The sequence below is a fragment of the Mytilus trossulus genome, chromosome 6, assembly GCF_036588685.1.
Source record: "Mytilus trossulus isolate FHL-02 chromosome 6, PNRI_Mtr1.1.1.hap1, whole genome shotgun sequence".
Classification (NCBI taxonomy): domain Eukaryota; kingdom Metazoa; phylum Mollusca; class Bivalvia; order Mytilida; family Mytilidae; genus Mytilus; species Mytilus trossulus.
The window spans coordinates 46,759,596-46,779,215 of NC_086378.1; the positions used below are offsets into that span (position 1 = coordinate 46,759,596).

Below are 19,620 nucleotides of genomic sequence, written 5' to 3' on the forward strand. Positions count from 1 at the left end.
TTGTTTCAGTGAAAGAACTTTATTCTTTGACTGTAAAATATTATTATTATACATTCCAAAATAAGAATAATCTTTATTGTCATATAAACAAATAAAAAACATGTTTGTGACAAAATTTTAAATTTTTTTATATATATGTATATATATATAAAAAATAAAAAAAAAACTTGTATACATTTAAAACATTTTACTACCAAACAGCATTCATTGTAACATACACATAACTTTATATTTATATATATATATTTATAATTTTAATCCCATAGGATTTTATTTTGTCCCATGGGATATTAAAAATCCCATGGGATAATAAAAATCCCATGGGATTTTTTTTGTCCCATGGGACAACAAATATCCCATGGGACTACAATAATCCCATGGGACCAAAAAAAATCCCATGGGATTTAACCAAAATCCCATGGGATAACGGTAAATCCCATGGGATTTTGCCCTGTCCCATGGGATATTGAAAATCCCATGTTTTTATAATTCAAATTGCAAAATAAATATGAAAGTAACAGTATAAAACCAATGAAATTATTGAATCCCATGTAATTCCGCACATTTTGGTTATATACATGATATTGTAGCTCTTGTTTGAGGCGGCGGCGGATTTGCAAATGAGTGTTTTGCAAATTAAAAGTGTCCAGTGTTTTATGACCCAGGAGGCAGGCAATTTTCTATGATTTTTTGCCCGTGGAGCCTCAAATTTCCTAAATCATTCTGCTGTTTCTAGCAATTTGGAATATTTAGTACATATATAGGAAAGAACACACTACTGTAAGTTTTGTTTTAGATATTTTTGTTTTTTCTAGCTTGTATTTATTATGCTATGGTGACAAAAAAGCAGATTTAGGTGTTGCGGCTTACTTTTGGGTTATCGAAAGGACACAAATACCCCATAAATAATATTCTGGAAGGATCGAAGAGTTTCAATGACTGTGAAGAGTAAATATAAGCATTTCTTAACAATTTAAGGTCAAGTTACAGTAAATGGGCTATGTCTTAGATTTCAGTAAAATTTGGCATACAACTCTGGCTCGATGAACTTCAACTGAAAATCGAAATAATAATGCACTTATCTCAATTATCATTTGAAATATTACTGATTGAATTCTTACAAAATGGGTGAACATTTGTATAGAAAGCACATAAAATCGGCGAAAACCCTTCTAAAATTTGTCTTAAAATTGCCAAATCTCTAATTCCACTCCATAGATTTTTCTTAAAAAACTATATGTTGTTGATTCAAAAATTTCCGTTATAATGATGTAAAATAAAGATAGGGTCACCGACTTCGTTTTTACAGTATACATCATTCAAAGTTGCATTCTTTGTGAAAAAATCCAACAAAACGTCGAAATAATCATAACGTTATCGCGTTGCAGGCCGTAAAACGTTGATTTTTGACGTTTTTCACTACCAACAAGGTAACAAATTAATAATTAGACAAAAAACGAAGTCGGTGACCCTATGATTATTTTATATCATTAAAACAGAAATTTATGTGACAACAATATATAGTTTTTTAAGAAAAATCTTTGGAGTAGAATTAGAGATTTGGCGATTTTAAGACAAATTTTAGAAGGGTTTACGCCGATTTTATGTGCTTTCTATACAAATGTTCACCCATATTAAAAGAAATCAATCTGCAATTTTTCAGATAATAAAAGAGATAAATGTATTATTTTTTTCGATTTTCAGTTGTAGTTCAACGGGCCAAGGTTGTATGCAATTTTTTTAGCAAGATCTGTGACATAGCCCATTTACTGTTCCTTGACCTTAACTTACAAATATGCAAATATTATGAATTAATTTTGTATCCAGGACTTTTAAGTAAACTATGTATACTCCACATCTTCCTATATCTATATGCATACTGTAAACTGTGAATTTATGCTGAGTCATCATATTTAAGGTCCAAGATTCTATCAATTTACATCAAATATTTATAAAACTTCATTTTTGAGTTAATTTCTTTAAAATCTGTGAAGTAAAGCAACTGTGGTTAAATTCTGAATGTTCCCCTTTTTGACCCTATATAGGTTGCATTTCTGTTAAAAAAATGACAATGCAATTTCCCATAGGAACTCCTTTTACGGCTAAAACTGTACCACTTTTACTACGAAGTTTTGAAAAACATCTTATCCTAGAATTAAAAGTTCATATGCACCACAATTTTTTTCAAAGGTCAAAATATGGGGCTGTGAGGCATATTTTCAACGTTTATATGCCCTGAACTTCTCAGAGTTAAAACTCACACTAATTTTCTGAACTACCCCTACCGCGAATGAAAGGTTACCTCAGATGTCAATATAAACAAAATGCACATGTTTATTTACTGGTAACATTCCCAAGTTATGTCAGCTGTGAGATGGAACACAAAGAGCATATAACTGGGAACCAGTATATTAACAAAATAAATTTTCTATGAATATTCAAGATCTCCACAAAAGCGGCGTGTTTTGAGAAATAGCTGTATTAACAAAGTGCAACCTTGAAGGACCAAATGATGCAAAATCATGCTTTTTGGGTGTTTTCTAGACCCTTTCTTAATCTGAAAATGCGAGTTCTGTTTTAATAATATTTTGACTTTGACAATATTTTGGACTCAAAGCAAAATGTATAGATGTAGTGCAAGACTTAAGTTTCTAGGGACAACATCAAAAGACCAATATGCATGATAAAGCAAGAATGTAATTCACATAGTGAATTCGGTGGCTTCCGTTTTTGTTAAACTCATGATCAAGTTAATAACAAATTAAATTACTAAATTACAAAAGGAATGCAACACTAACAGAATAGAGAAGGGCAATCAATGACCACTTATAGACAAATAAATAAGAAACATTGATCCCGACAGGTGCTACGTCTGAGGGAAAACAGAACTTACTTCTTGCAAGGCACTTGCCGTGAACACAATTTCACATGGAAAAGAGCGTTTGGTTTTGAAATTTCCTACATGAGGCATAATCAAGATTATTGCATTGAATGAATGCTGTTCAAATGTTATAGATTAGGAGGCAACTTTGCTTTGTACATTAATAATGTCAAAAAGTGATTATATGCAAAGAATAAGAGAAAACAAGAACTATCTTTAAAAAAGATATCCGACGTATTTAAATTTGAGTATTATGTTTAAAACTATCATTTCGATAACCTTCAGAAGCACAATGACTTAATGATGCAGGACCTCTTTAATAAAATCTCCATCTGAATGTTACTACAAGAAATTCTTTACTAAGTCTGGTTATATTAAGGCAATAATATATAAGAATATTGTGATGACACCTAAAAAAAATAATTGTCAAAACATCCAGTGCAAATAACAAGAAACAAATATACATTTACTACAGTTAACATTAAACTTATTTCATGGTTAACAAAGCTGGACACTGACTAATGGAAGTATAAGTAGTATCTTTCTGTTTTCATTCCCCAAACTCATATGCGTATGTGCGTTCTATAAGTCATGCACGTTCGTACAACAAAGTTTACATTAAAAATTATATAACTGTCACGAATAAACAGCTGTCATTGATGCAAAGAGCTATTGGAGAAACAATTATTTTAATAAAGATATAAATCTTTGTAACATTTATTTATAAATATTTATAGTTTTTCTAGTTTTTCACTTGCTTTCAATCACGATATAATTTTCGAGACGTTTTTTCAAACACAACCAAATCACCCACCATGACAGCATTTTGTCCAATCACAGAAAGGATTTTCGAGCATGCGCATTCTGTTGCCATAGTTAAGCGTCCTGAAGTTCAAAAGGCACAACCCGAAACTATACCGACTACGTCGGAAAAAGAACTTGTAGAATGCAATAATAAAAACTAACGAGTTTACAAACTTTATAGAAATGATGTCCAAATTGGCCATCACCATCATAATACAAAGATCAAAATTAATGTAACAAAATCATATACAGATACTGTACTTTTTTCGTGTATCCAACTGATAAAAAAAAAATACTACCGAGAAAAAAGGCCCATGCTTTGTATTGTACTAACGGGATAAAAATAACGAATAATATGGTTTTAACAATAAAAAAAATGGTGTGGACTTTAACGGTGCTTTTTGTTGACTTTAGCGGAACTTGCCATTGTGGACTTTAACCGGCGTTTTCTTGTGGACTTTAGCGACGGTCTTTTTGTTGACTTTAGCGGAAAGTTTTTGGACTTTAGCGGCGTTGTGAACTTAAGCGGACATTTTTGGTGGAATTTAGCGGTGTTGTGGACTTTAATGGTGCCAGAATGCGTCATGTTGGTTGATAGTTAAACATTACAATTATTATGATTAAAAAAAAATAATAATAAAAAAATACTCAAATAAAATGATCGCCGAGTTTTAAATAGTTTTTTTTTCAAGGTATTCGGAATCATCTGATTTTATCTATTTTGTGCAAAAACATAAACTAATCTTAAATAATCCAATAAAAATCTTATAAATTCATCGTATCTTTTTCATACATTTTGCATGTTTCGTAAGAAAAATTATAAATGTTGAATATATAAAATATCTAGAGAGAGCTATTTTCTTAGAAATTTTTAATGTCTTGTATCACAAAAAAAGTCATAACTATTTTATATCCCTGAACTTATAAAAAAATAAGTCACTTCTCAAAAGCTAGTTGTTTTTCATCAGTCGACCATCTTTTATCATAAAACCACAAATAGTGTTAATGATGTCTGAATAAAGGGAAACACACCCTTCGTACATGAATATTAGATGTTCTGCGAAATGCAGTATAGGGACGATGATATTTTGAGATTGATTTCGTCCTTCAGCCATATCAATATCACGGTGGGTATGGTTGTCCTGCGAGAGAACGTACTGTGCTGGTGATTCGGTCCTGACGGGTGCTGGTGATCAATGAAAAAATGTAAACAAAGACGAAAATGATGATTTTTGACGTTTTTACTCATAAAAAATGGACGAAAACAGTTGAGATTTTTTCAATTTTGTTTCTTATGGGTTCATATATAATCCATTTAAAAATTGAGCCTCTAAACTGTTTCAGGAAGCGTAACACATAAATGCTCATTTTCAGAAAATCTCGAACTGAAAAAATAAAACAAAAATGCTCATAGAGTCCGCTTTCTATACCGCAATCCACACGACAAAACAATTTTGTGAAAAAACATTGAAATTTATTAAAATTTAGCATTTTTTCAATTTATTCATGTCCTGATACTGTGCTGGTGGGTCCTGTCATTGTGCTGGTGGGTCCTGATACGGTGCTGGTGATTTTGGGTAAGAAGTTGGTCATATTTGAATCAAATGTTACAAAATCAATAAAATTTGGCAGATAATTGTTGCCAACAGGATCTATGACTCCTATTTTAGCTCTTGTGCATCCATTTTGCTGTTTAATATGTGTTTTAAAATTATCTTAACTTGTATTACATAATAACATAAAAGGGCGACATCATTCGTCCAATATCAGATAACAATATATAGTATTTAAAATAAGTTAAAAATTCCACAATACTATATAATTCATTTTATGTGTCAATTTGTTCGAAAAAAGTCGAAAAGAAGAGAGTTTTTTTTATGTCATGATTATCTGTCGCTTTCTAGATCTATTCTTAGCATTTATTTCAGATGACATGGACTCCTCACCCTGGTGACCCTGCTGCCTTTCATATACATATATTAATAGATAAACGAAATTAAGGCTTCAACTAGTATTTTTGTATTTAAAATGATTCGTTGTAACAAGAATATTTGTGGTGAATGGAAACTGTGAGGGTCAAAATCTTAGATTGCTTATAAATGTTGCTGGACCAAGTTTCGTTATCTGATCTGAATTTTCTAAAATGTGCAAGGTAGATAGACATTTTGATTTGTCTTACTCGGTAATGAACCCTTGTGTTGATCCCATGCTAAACATAAAAATCTCTGTACAAAGGTCTGTGAATTTTCTACAAAAATAGTGATTTTATTTTCACTAAATTCTCTTTTCCTATCAAATACCATTATGAACTATAAATAATAATGCTTTGCAAAAAGTTTCCCCTTGATATATGTACAAAATTATATCTCTATTATTCATTGTCTGTGCTGTTTTGATACTGTTGCAGTTTGCACATTTCGTAATTGACAGGCCACAGGAGGGGTCATAAACCGTACACGAAAAGATAAAATATTGATATAAGTACTTAATTTGCATCTTTGAACCCCCATCCGGCTTGTTTTTTAGGAGCCTGGGGTGTCTAAAAATTGTCGACTTCAGACAGCCGAGTACACATTTTACTTTCCAGGCGTGTTTTTGTTGATGGTTAAAGTCCTGAAAACGGATAGATGGAAACACAAATGTTTGATATATCTGGCTTGAGATTCAGTTTTTTTTAAATATAAATTAAGGCTATATTTTAATATACCAATTCTATGAATTCACAATATAAAGTGAAATATCTCAGTATGGAGTCATTACTACAGAGATGGTGTGTTTGATACACAAAACTTAAAAGCTTAGGGATATTACCAATATTAAAATAGAAGTGTATTTTAGTTGGGTATTTTTTCCATTTACACATTTTCAATTATTATCAAGGCACATTTGATTTTTATTCATGAAAAATATTTAAATATAGATAAGTAGGACACATTGTTCACTCCCCCACCGTAATTCTTTTTCAAAAATATTTATTTTGAAATGAAAAATATAAAAAATCTTAGTTTTGTTAGTGTTCTCTAGGTTATCTCGTCTGCATTCTCTGACATATTCTAGCCTGCCCTTTCATAAAATAGAGATTTTTTTTAATGTTCTATCAAACTTTCGAAAAAAGAATGCCTGATAACCGTTTAGACAAAAAAAAATATGTTGGAAAAATCTTACAGCAAGTGATTCTTAATAGCTATTGGAGACATTTTCCTTTTACGATACAACTTTTAAAGCTTTCACTGTAACCCCCCCCCCCCCCAAAAAAAAAAAAAAACCCAAACAAACAAACCCGCAATACTATTGTCATTCTTATAGTTAGCACTAAATTGGTCACAAACAAATGTATTTTAAGCTGCTAAAGACATGATTCAAACGCTCAGAAAGGCCTTTGTTCTATATTTTTGCTCGTCATTTTTATGCAAAACCTTTTACATTTTTATTTTATGGGTTATTGTAGAAGGTCGTACGATGACGTATGGTTGTTAACACATACTTCTTTTGGTTTCTTATGGAAATTTGTCCATTGACAACAAACATACCAAATCATCTTCTTTATATTAGTATTGTATAAATTACAACGTAGTTTGGTGATCGTGCAAAATGATCGTAATCCCGAAAATCGTAAACATATTTTCTTATCTTAAAAGGGGACAAGAAGCGTTCCATTAACAGGCCAATAAATAAGATTACAGTTAATAAATAAAAAAAAGGGGGTATTTTTTTCTCTCATAATAACAGTAAACAGATTCACACAAATGTCAATTTCAAGAAAGCAGACAACAGCTAATTAGTCAATAACAGTACAGCATCAATGATCTTGAATATATGCCACTTTTAACTAAAATATAAAAGCACAGAACCAGGACATAGGAGCACAGAACCAGGACCGTTTTTCTTATCACCAGCACAGCGTCAGGACAATTCCGTTTAACGAACTTGCACGACTTTTGCAATATAATATTGTTGTAATATACTTTGCATGGTACTTATGACACATCAGAGAAAAATTAAGCAACAAAACAGTCGTTTTAAGATCTTTTAATGCCATTCTGATACAATGTAAACAAACCCACCAGCACAGAATCAGGACCCACCAGCACCCGTCAGGACCAAATCACCAGCACAGTACGTTCTCTCGCAGGACAACCATACCCACCGTGAATATTAATGTTCAGACTCTTTTGTAGTCAAAATTACGTAACCTCAGTAACAAATCACCTTCCAAAAATGAATCTGAACACTTAGATTGACGTAAAAGAAAAGAAAGGATATAGGATATCCATCTATAAGAAAAATGAGGGTCTGGGTTGGTTTTTCAGATTAGAGAATGATGGACAAAATGTGCCGAATAAAGTGCAAAAGATTTAGAGAAAAGAGAAAAGTAAATGAACAAAAATAAAGAAAGAATGAAGGGGTGCTTGAATATAAAAATGAAATAATGAGCACAATTAATGACTATTAGAAAAAAATTGCTTTACAATATAAGGAATATAGAATTGAAGGGAAAATAAGACAAAGTTTAATGTCATAATGGTTAAAAGTCAAAGTCAACGTATGGATCTTTTGAACCGATAAAACAGTTATAAATATGTAACGTCCGCAACTAAAATGAAGGTGCGCACGATGTTGGTACTTCTTAGCGTTTCACGACCCTCTTAGTTGTCGTATAGATATTTTTTTAATTCAATTAAATTCAATTCAAATCTGTATTGCCATAAAACTACATATTTATAGTATGTGACACAACATAACAAAATGAAAATAAAAAATAACAACAAGTATGAATATTCATTTACAAGAGTTGTCAGTCTTTCCAGGCTATAATTGATAATTTTCCTGTCGGCAGCAGTTCACATTAATGAATCCGATACATTTTCAAAATTTACACAGATTTATTTTTAATATAAAGTAGATTTTGAATTCATATTCTCCCATTGTTTGCATATTGATACATTTGTACATACTCCTTTTGTTGCATTTAGAATCATATTCAAAACAGTGTGGTCCTGGCCGTTGATTGACGACCTAAATTATCCCATTGACTGGGACAGATTAGGTGAACGTTTGTCGGTAACAATCACTGCTCACTATCTACTTGTTAAAGACACTGAATCTGTGGGGTCACCAAAGGTTCTCAACACCTAAATAAAGCAATTCGAAAAACGAATCCGGAATAATACGATGTGTTGATTTATGTCAATAATATAAATCAAAATACAAAGGTTATTCCTGAATAATTTTTCGAATTATTTTATTATTAAAGGCGTTGAGAACCTTTGGTGACCCCACAGTTTAAATTCTACAATAAGTAAGAAGTGAGCAATGGTCGTTATAGACAAACGTTCACCTAATCTGTCCCAGTCAATGGGATAATTTAGGTCGTCAATCAATGGCCAGGACCACACTGTTTTGAATATGATTATATTCCCGATTCTGTTTCCTGTCTATATTTTATCATCCCCGATGCTATCTTTGTAACTCGAATAATTCAGCGCCCTCTATCCACTACTTTTCTCGAGGTTAATGGAGTGATCGAAGTGATCGTAATATAACGACTGGATTATTCGGGTTACTATCTTTGTCGAAAAATATTTAAACTTTCTCGTTTCCGTTTTCCATTTTTGTGTCATATCCTTTGTTTGTTATAATTTCCAGCAATGGGTTTTTCTGTATATTGTTTAAACAAAAAAAATATTTACATGTTACTTTTGACGATTTAAAACTTCCAGATAGACAATGTTCATTATATAAAACAAATTGCTAAAAAAAAAAAAAACTAAGGTCCCAAAACGGCTATACCTTTTGAAACGATCTAAAAATCCTTGGTGCCTAATGAAAAAATATTAAACAATATATTGTTTAAAAAGAAAAACAGGAAACCTTTACTGCGAAGTTTCATTTTCTATGATCTAACTATGTTTATTTGATAATCAGCTGGTTAAAACCTCAATTTTAAAGAAAATACAGCGTTTTATTCCGTTAAGACAAGATAGCTATACTTTTTGAAGTCATTGCAATAGTAACAATACGCATGTTTTCCGGCAAAAAATAGCATGAACCAGGAGAAAATTAACTAACTTTCAAAATATGATAAATATTTTTCCTCTCAGCTTTTTCAATTTCACGGTATAAATGCGCAAACCCGAAATATTTAAATTTAAATTTCGGTTCCTTTTTTCTTTAACTTCAAGTCTCATGTAATGACTTCAATCAGAAATCACTGTATTTTATCAAACTGAGGGTCTACGTTTTTATTTTTATGCTAATCTATAGCTATAGCAAAATGGAATTCGTACCAACATCGTGCGCAACGTGAATACATTTGTTTCCATTATTATGCAATACTTTTAACATGATATCATGTTTTTGTTTTTATTTCGAAAACACTTTACAAATTAAAACTTTAATTATATGAAATGTTGTTGACCCCGTTGGCGCATACAGGTCATCGTCATAGCAACATCATGATTTCATAGAAACAAACCAATAGAGTGCAAAAGGTTAACATTGAACGTTTTTGGGGATTCGTTTTTGCTTTGCACAAGAAACTTTCGATGCATTTCCGTCAAAAACTTTGGTTTTAGTGAACATCATTCGTGCGTTTGGGGCATCGTCATTTCCGTTCCCCTGTTGATAGTTGTCAAAGGTACCAGGATTATAATTTAGTACGCCAGACGCGCGTTTCGTCTACATAAGACTCATCAGTGAAGCTCATTTCAAAATATTTATAAAGCCAAACAGGTACAAAGTTGAAGAGCATTGAGGATCCAAAATTCCAAAAAGTTGTGCCAAATACGGCTAAGGTAATCTATGCCTGGGATAACAAAATCGTTGAGCGAGTGATTGGAAAACTATGATGCTATATTGCACGTATTATTCGGCAAATTGAATGCTCATAATTGACAATCAGGGGTGGTGTTCTCGAAGGTATCATAAGATTCGTCCTAAGTCATAGATAAGACCGATTTTAGGATGGACTAAGGATCTACTTTGGACACTCTTAAGTTGTGTCTCGAAGCTCTCTCAGACGAATCTTATGTTAGGACGTCCTAAACTTTTCCTAAGTCGAAATTTTAAAGCTTCAAAGTAATTTTTTGACAAAACATTTATTAATGTCGAAATTATTTAACAAAATTGTTTTCGAATTTTATAATAACATGTACAGAATTAAATGCATAATTACCAATGTAATTATATCAAAAAGGATTGTTATTTAAACTTGAAAACAATTTGTTTTGAAATGAGAATAAAATTTGTTGTGTAATCGTATCGTGAAACACGAAGTTCAAAGTTTAAAATCATGCACAATTTATTTATATACGAGTTAATGACCGATGGTGCGTTCCATTTCATGTTCATTTTCACGTAAAATAATGAGCAAAAAGCGAAATCCAAACATTATTACACTAGGATGAAGATAGGTTCCCCTAAAGACACCTTATTGGGTGTCCTAAAGTTAGGACGAAAAATGAGATATATCATAAGTTAAGAGAGCTTCGAGAACACGACTTAGGACAAAGACTTGTCATAAGATAGACTTAGGACACGTCCTAATCCTAAGATAGCTTCGAGAACACCACCCCAGCATCGCTAACATTAGGGAATTGTGATTAAGTACCAACAGAAAATACATTTCTAGTTTATACTGCACAATGACGATCAATAAGACGCTTGATGAACATTAATAGTGCAGGGATACTGACGATCCCCTCTATCTGGTAAATGACGTCATAAATTAAAGGTGCGCATAATTGATGAGGTTTTTTTCCGGTGAAGGACAAACTCGAAAGTGGTCTATTGGACAGCTTTCTAGTAAAGATAGTGTTAGGTATCCAGTTTTATTTATTTTGCGTAATATTTGGGAACACGACATTTTGGGATTCAAAATGGCTTTTCCTTGTCGAAATGATTAATACTATTCTTCATTACGAAACAAAGAGATATATTTAGACTAAAGAGTGGTGTATCTTTACTTCTTTTTTTCAATTATCAATACAGAACCATTATACATGGAATATGTAAAAACTATTTTTCCATTAACATGATTAAAGATCTATTGAATGTCATTAATACAAAACATAAATGTTCTTAAGTTAGCACTACAGTCTAACGGTTATTTTTTTAAGATATTTTTTTTATCGCATAATTTTGAAGTAAGTATTATTCTGCACAGTTAGTAAAAATCCAAAAATCATTATCATAATATCACAACGGTGAGTAAATTGATAATGCACTTATGTAAATAAAAGCACATGGTAATTAATCTAAATATATAGGCATTAAGGAGGGGCTAATATGTCAATCATCTGTTGATGCCAGTGTCCAGCTGTTAATCACGGCACGGGACGTTTGCGCTTTTTCATAGGACATTTGCGCTTTTTTTATTTGGACACTTGCGCTTCAAATCATAGGACATTTGCGCTTTTAAAAAAAGGACATTTGCGCTTTTTACATAAGACATTTGCGCTTTTGCAATATTTGGTTTTTATGACTATTCATCCTCTTTTATCCGGACTTGGGACTGGCAGGTTTAACCTGTCAGAGTTAAAGTCATATTTTCCTTTATGGTTATAAGCATCCAAATCATAGCACATTTCATAGCACATTCATGTCAGAGCACTTTGACATATATCTAAAGATTATATAGTGCTAAAAGTAAATATTTTAAAGACATTAAATCACGTATAGTCATCACAGGTCAGTTTTCGCTTGATATCCGATGTCTAAAGAGAGAACAAATCTAGCCCTAGTTATCTGTTCTGACTGGTATGGCGCCAACATTTCAAATAAATAATAAAGTTTCTCTTTCTTATTTCTTGACTGGGGTGCCTGTTCATCATAAGAACGAATCTTAATGTAATTCGCCGACTGTTGTTATTCAAAAAATAAATTGGATGAGTTGAGTAGAACTGTCCATTATTGTGGACATGGAAAGATTCTGGACCATTTGTCTTACTATGATGAATTGATAAATACATGTTTAAAGTTAAATTCATTTGCAGGTAGACGGCTATAAGGAAAAAGCGCAAATGTCCGGTCAATTTATTACAGGTGAATCAAAATTAAAAGCGCAAATGTCCATAGTACATGTATTTGAAGCGCATATGTACTATCGTTTTACAGGTAAAAAAGCGCAAACGTCCCGTGCCCGTTAATCACTGGCCACAAAAATTAAGATATATGGTGGCACGGGTCTTATCTCATTGTATCATATGTATTGCAACAAAAGTAATTTATATAACTTTGAAGTAAACAGAGAAATGGGATGTTACAGTTATTAAAAAGGAGAAAATCTAAAGGGGAAAATCTAACCAAAATGAACAAAACTATATATATATCACGTATAGTCATCTGCAGGTAGACGGCTATAAGGAAAAAGCGCAAATGTCCGGTCAATTTATTACAGGTGAATCAAAATTAAAAGCGCAAATGTCCATAGTATTTGAAGCGCAAATGTATATAAGGATAAGAGTGTGAAAGTATTTTGGAAAGCCTCTGGCAAACTTTAAAATGTTAAGGTTCTTACTACAAACAAAAAGAATCTGTCTTCTGTTAGGAGTTTTAGGCACTTTAAACAATTTGAAGTTTAAAAGTTAAAACTCAAAAATCATGATGTGGGAGTCTATTTTCAGGAAAGGGATGTCCTTGATCTTTTTTGGAACATGTCTTTTATTGCATAATTTTAATATTCTAGCTAATTTCATAGTATATTTCTTTTTAAAAATGAAAATCGTTCTTTCTAGTGACTATAGTGATGTTAAAAATTGATTACATGCAGCTGGTCATTCCTGTTATTCACTTATCTTAGACTGCCTGGATAGAGGCGGAGCTTTGTCTATATTTAATTAATACATCACAGATTTTGGTCAAATCTGTGACGTCAAACTCCCACCAAATGCCAAGTTAGTGTTGGTCAGTGCACATATAATTCAAAATTTACAGTTTAGAGCATCAAAGACGCAAAGTGTGTGGTTATTGTGTATATTGTATTGTATTGTTTGTATATGCCTTCAACCCCAGGGGTATAAATGTGCATTGCATTAAAATAAAATATATTGATAAAATAATGGTGTCAGAACACTCCTGGGGTGTTCTCAGTAGAAATTGTGTATTAATGATGCATTTATAGGGGTTCCAAGGGGGAAATTCAGTTTTTAGGTCATTTCTCAGAACAATTTTTCATGAGAATTGTTAGCAAAAAATGAAAATAGAAACTTCATGGGTACCCCTTTCGGTTTGACTCTGATATATGTGATTAAAGGGAGTATTTTCTACAATAGCGTACCATTTTTTGGACAATTTGTTTCTAAATGAATTTATAGGTGTCCAAAGATGAAAGGTGAAATGAGATTTGGCACCCAGCAGTTAAATCAATATATCTTCTTACTGGAGGCATATATCAAAAATCTGAGACACGGTTTTGTTTATAGTGTATGGTTGATTAAATGATAAAAACAAAGTTTTACTACCATTTGACCCGAGTGTGTCATTTTCATTCAAGTTGGAAGACCAATTTTTTGGCAATTATAAGGAGCTATAATTTGAGATTAATCATACCAAAAATAAATTTATCTACAGATTAAGAAGAATTAATATTTCAGCTTTATAATGAATTAAAGATTTTAAAAATCCATTGAGTAGTTTTGGAGAAATTAATCTAAGACTTCTTTAAAGACTGTTGGTTTGAGTCAGAAAATTCTGACTGTAGTGCTACCTTAAGCAAATAATCTATATGTATATAAACAAAAACCAGGAAGAACATGAACCATATTTACAATAATTGAAACTAGTTCTCCTGATAACATAGACTATGACGTTGCCTAAAATCATTAATAACCTGACGCGATCGCATGAACACGAACAACAAGACGTTGCTTCAATGTCATGGAAATAGTAATTATGTTTGAGCCAGTGTCTGCACTATTTTAAATATCTCAAATAAAGAATGAGATTTTTTTCTGTGCCGTTGTCACCTTTTATTACCGTTCTTTATGTTCTAAAAAATCACATTTGGGATATCTTGGGAGAATGTGATAAAAATGTGTACTATTTGTGTGCATATGATTTGCGGATGGAAATACAAAAAAATCTTCATGATCATGTTGTAAGAATTGTGAGAGTTTTGATAACTTTCTGTACGGGGTTTATGGGGGGGGGGGGGGGGGGGGGGGGGTCCGAGGGGTCCTGATCCCGAAATCAGAAAAGTTAGTTTCCTCAAACATAACCATTGCAAAGTTCATTTTTTGGTAATGAAAACCCCAAAACTAAATCGATCAAAAAAAGATATACAATGACAATACATGGTCAAGATTCTTTGAAATATTCATTAAATTATCATTGAGACTGCAGGACGAGTTGCTAATTTTACAAAATAGGTATGCCAAAATAGGACATTAACAAGTTTCACATTTAAGTAAGGAAAACTCTGCATATAATTCCAACAAAAGATTAATTTAAGCTATTAAGTGTACAATAGCATTTTATTTATAAAGATTGTTAAAATAGTTTATCCAAATTATCCAGACATGTATTGCTAGTTTAATGAACATTGAACATCTTGAACATCTTATATAGAATATGTTTGGACATTTATATCAGGTTTTTTTTATAAAGAAAATATGATATTTGGCGTTAGTTCTATTTGTGATGAACGATAAATGATATGCGAATAACACTTGTTATGAGAATAGAGAGATTTGACATACAATGTTAAGATAATTTTGTGAAATCAATTGTTATCAAAATAAATTGTTTATACTTCTAAAAACATTTGAGAAATATTTTTAATCTATCCACAATCGAGAACTAGAAATTGAGCCGCGTATAATTAATTTGGTATATTTTTGCTAATAAGCAATTATACATGATATATCTAAACAAATATGAAGACCAGAGACATGTATACTAAAGAGATTAGCGACTTGTAAATCTCGCTGACTTCACGCGTGTAAACTCGTACCCAGCATCCTCTAATCATATGATTACGAGATTAGCGGTAGTCTAGACAATCGATAATAATCACTCGGAACACCCTGTTGTTTTTCTTTGTATTAAGGACCAGGACAAAGACTTTCAGAATTAAAATCTTGTATTGTAAAAATAAATCGCTGGTGAATAGTAATGACACTGTTTACACGTAGCATTAATCGGTCTGTTAATTAGGGGGGTCCATGATAAGTTGTGTATGTGGAAAATTATTACATTTACAGGAAATAATTGTGTAATGTCGAAGATGTCAGCAAGCGAAATTTCCCCTTTTAAAATTAACTTTCATCTCAATATTTATATTTATATTAAAATTAATGCTTGGTGGTTGTTGTGATATTCACGATGTCCAAGACACATTTTTTTATCATGGGACGACGAATTAAATTGTATTTATATGTCTCTGTGAAGACAAACAAGTTAAACTTTGGAGTGTCAGTTATTTTTTTGTTTTTTTTTGTTTTGTTTTGATCAAATTAAAATGGTGTAAGCTAAATGTTTCATTTACGACCGCATAAAGCTGAATAATGTACTATGCACAATCAAATAATTATTTTATGTATTGTAACAAAGCTAAAGTTCACAGTTTGAGCAGTTAACAAAATGCTTAATAGCAAGATTTTATCTGTATACATTTGTAACGTGTAACCGGACGATCAATGGATCCGTATCTGAATAAATCAGGATTTCAAGTGTTCAACTCAATTTGTCACCACAACCAGTTGTCCTATTCAAAACAATTAACACATCCTTAAATTGATTCACAACAAAAACTATATACACAGCACAATGCACATAAATCAAAATGCAAGGTGACGTAACTCATTCACAATCCATAAACACACTGTATCATAACAGAATACATATACACAATGTCACTATGCAATCACTTTGCAACATGTATCAGACCGATTTATTCACAATGTCACTAACAGATTGTTATGCAACATGCATACGGCCCTTTATTACACCATGTCACCAACAGATTACTTTGCAACATGCATCAAGTACGTATCACACAAAACGTATGAACACAAAATCACATATATACAACTTCTATTTACAATGTCCACCAATATGTAGTATAACCTTTGAATATTCAATAAACCACTATAACACAGTGACACAATAACACTTGCACAATGCTTCAATGCACAAGGAATGTATATGAACACAGCTCAACTCACAGACTAATTATCACTATGAATCCGAACGAAATGAATATATTCCAAACTGGTAAGATTAAACACAGTGCACTTTCACTTAAACACTTCCACAATATAACAACTTGCAACATCAGCAAGATTTCACAATGTATTCTCACTAATACACGTAACAATGTAACAACTTGCAACACAAGCAAATATACACTTTGTACTTTCACTGTACAATAACTTATTATATAAGTTCACTTTATAACACAATCACTATTCCAAATATTCACATATAAATCCAAACACTATAATTCATATCCTTTGAATCACTAAAGCCACTCTTCTTACCAGTTGGAATATTAAATCCTAGAAGTTAACTCTTCAATGGTCCACATAAAACTGACAAAGTTTCATATATATGGAAGTGTTTAACGACCTTGACTGGCTTTTCAGCCCTCGCACGGTCGGCTCGGTGCCCGAAGACGATTGGTGAGCATTTCAATATTTTGTGCCGTGGGTCAGGAACGGGTAGCAAAGGACGCCGAATGGAGGCCGCCATCTTGGTTTTGGTGAGTTGATTTTACTTTTTGACTATTTTTGTTGTTTTCTTTACTTCACAACGGCTGCTTTCAGGGCCAGTTTGGTCAGCTTGGCAGCCCGCTAGCCTCGATGATAGAGTACTGGTAGATGAATCGTGGACGTAGTTCTAAAGATGACAGGAAGCGTTATCAGGACCAAAGCCGTTAGGCAGTGAAATGTAGGTCGTATCACCCAACAGCCTAGGATACAGCCCTCGGACGTTAATCGGCATGACACTCCCCATAATAGACAATGGTTTTGGAGGCATGTTAACGCGGGTACGCCAACTACTACGTCTCTCTGTACGGCATGGATTGGTTTCTGTCATCTTAGTAGTTTGTCGTTGACCATCTAGCAATAAACCCTCATCGACGATAGCGGGTAAAGGAGAGCTGACCCAGCACGTCCGTTCAGCTGTAAGGACTGAGACGTGACTGGATTGGATTGTAATGATGACAAAGTTTCTCTGTCTTGAGCTGCCTTATATACTACGATATGGAACGGTCCATTATACGTGAAGGGGTGAAAATCAAGACTATACCAAAATTAGGGGTGTTTTAAGTAATACATGGTGCTCCAACTATGGAGAAACTTATATACATATAGAAACACAATTAACAGGGAAAGACAACTGGTGATTCACATCAAAAATAAATAAACTGTGACCGATTTTTGTTACACATTTATGTATTAAAGTCATAAGAAACGAGTGACCGATGAAAAATAATGTTCTTCCAATTCTTGAACCAATGCATACAAACATCATAAACTTAGTCTTCTGTGCTCGAATTTATCATTTTTTTCGTGTAAATTTCGTATAATCGTCAATTTTTTTTTCAATCGGTCAGTGTTGTTGTGAAAATATGGCAGGTAATTAAAGTTCGTGTTTTGAAGCCGAGGTTTAACGATTGTCACCTGTTTGTCAACAATTGACGAAAAATAAACAAAAAGCATGGAAATTGAGCACGTGTTTAACATGTAAATTCAGATAATAGTTTATTTTAAGGACATCCATGCGTATTGTGGTCACCGGATTTTTACGAGATGGGTCACACTGAGGTCACCTTGCATACGGAAAATATGTCGGGGGAATTGCTTGCTGGAAGGAAGCAATTCAAATAAGTAAACTTCTTCTAAATATGAATAAATTAAAGAATTTTCTTCAGAAAAAAGTATATGTACATAAGTTTTATAATGAAAACTATCCATTGAGTTATAAAAAACATATGCATTATTTTTTTTTTATTTGAGGTTTCTTATGACTTTAAAGTATGTATATGGTCTGTTGTCTTTTTGTAAACATTGACGAAACATTATGAATGTTAATTTTGTCATGGGAATTTTGTTTTACTGCACTTAAAGTTTTGCTTTAAAATATTGTTTTTCAAGTTGCAAGTTTATGATAATTTTATATGTTATACTTAAGGAAACAATAACTTACTTGTCATCCAAAACTTTTGTGTGGTGACTTCTGAAGTCGGAAACAAAAATTGTATTTTAACATAATATTCTGAACATATCTTTAGATTGTCGATCTCAAAGCTGGAAGATTCTAAAATGCGTATATCTTTAAAGTGTCGTCCGGAACCTATGTAGACATCACGTCCTGATGAAGTTTTAATAGAAATTCGCGACCAACTTGCCCCTTGAATATTGGTAGGTATTGTCCATGATATGTGAGCGGTACTACCGATAACAGCTATTCTGACATCTTTTGGTGGATCTGGCTTTCCTAAAAAATCAACAAACAATTGGACTGTAATTCAATTATGTTGTAGAAAAAAATAGTATATAGATATAGGAAGATGTGGTGTAAGTGCCAATGAGACAACTCTCCATCCAAATAACAATTTAAAAATTAAACCATTATAGGTTAAAGTACGGCCTTCAACACGGAGCCTTGGCTCACACCGAACAACAAGCTATAAAGGGCCCCAAAATTACTAGTGTAAAACCATTCAAACGGGAAAACCAACGGTCTAATCTATATAAAATCTATATAGTTTATATAAAGAAGCGCAGGTTTTGACAGAAGCTACAAATAGAAACGACGAGTATATGTCAATGAGCAAGTATGCGGAAGCACATTTGACAAAAATATTGCATACATTTGTATTTAAATGTCGATGTTGTAACAGTTTACGTCTGTGGCACCGTTAAAGTCCATAATTCATCTAAAGTCCACAACATCGCTAAAGTCCACAAAAAAATTCCACTTAAGTCCAC

At 32.5% G+C, this 19,620-nt stretch overlaps 1 protein-coding gene across 1 annotated transcript in view; it reads right to left on the bottom strand.

The window, feature by feature from the left end:
• LOC134723456 (uncharacterized) overlaps positions 1–18,957 on the bottom strand; it is a 78,883-nt gene extending 59,926 nt beyond the window's left edge. The window contains exon 1 of the mRNA XM_063587066.1: positions 18,836–18,957. The gene's annotated coding sequence lies outside the window, so the exon portion shown is untranslated. The remainder of the gene's footprint in view (positions 1–18,835) is intronic.
• Positions 18,958–19,620: the final 663 nt, after the last annotated feature.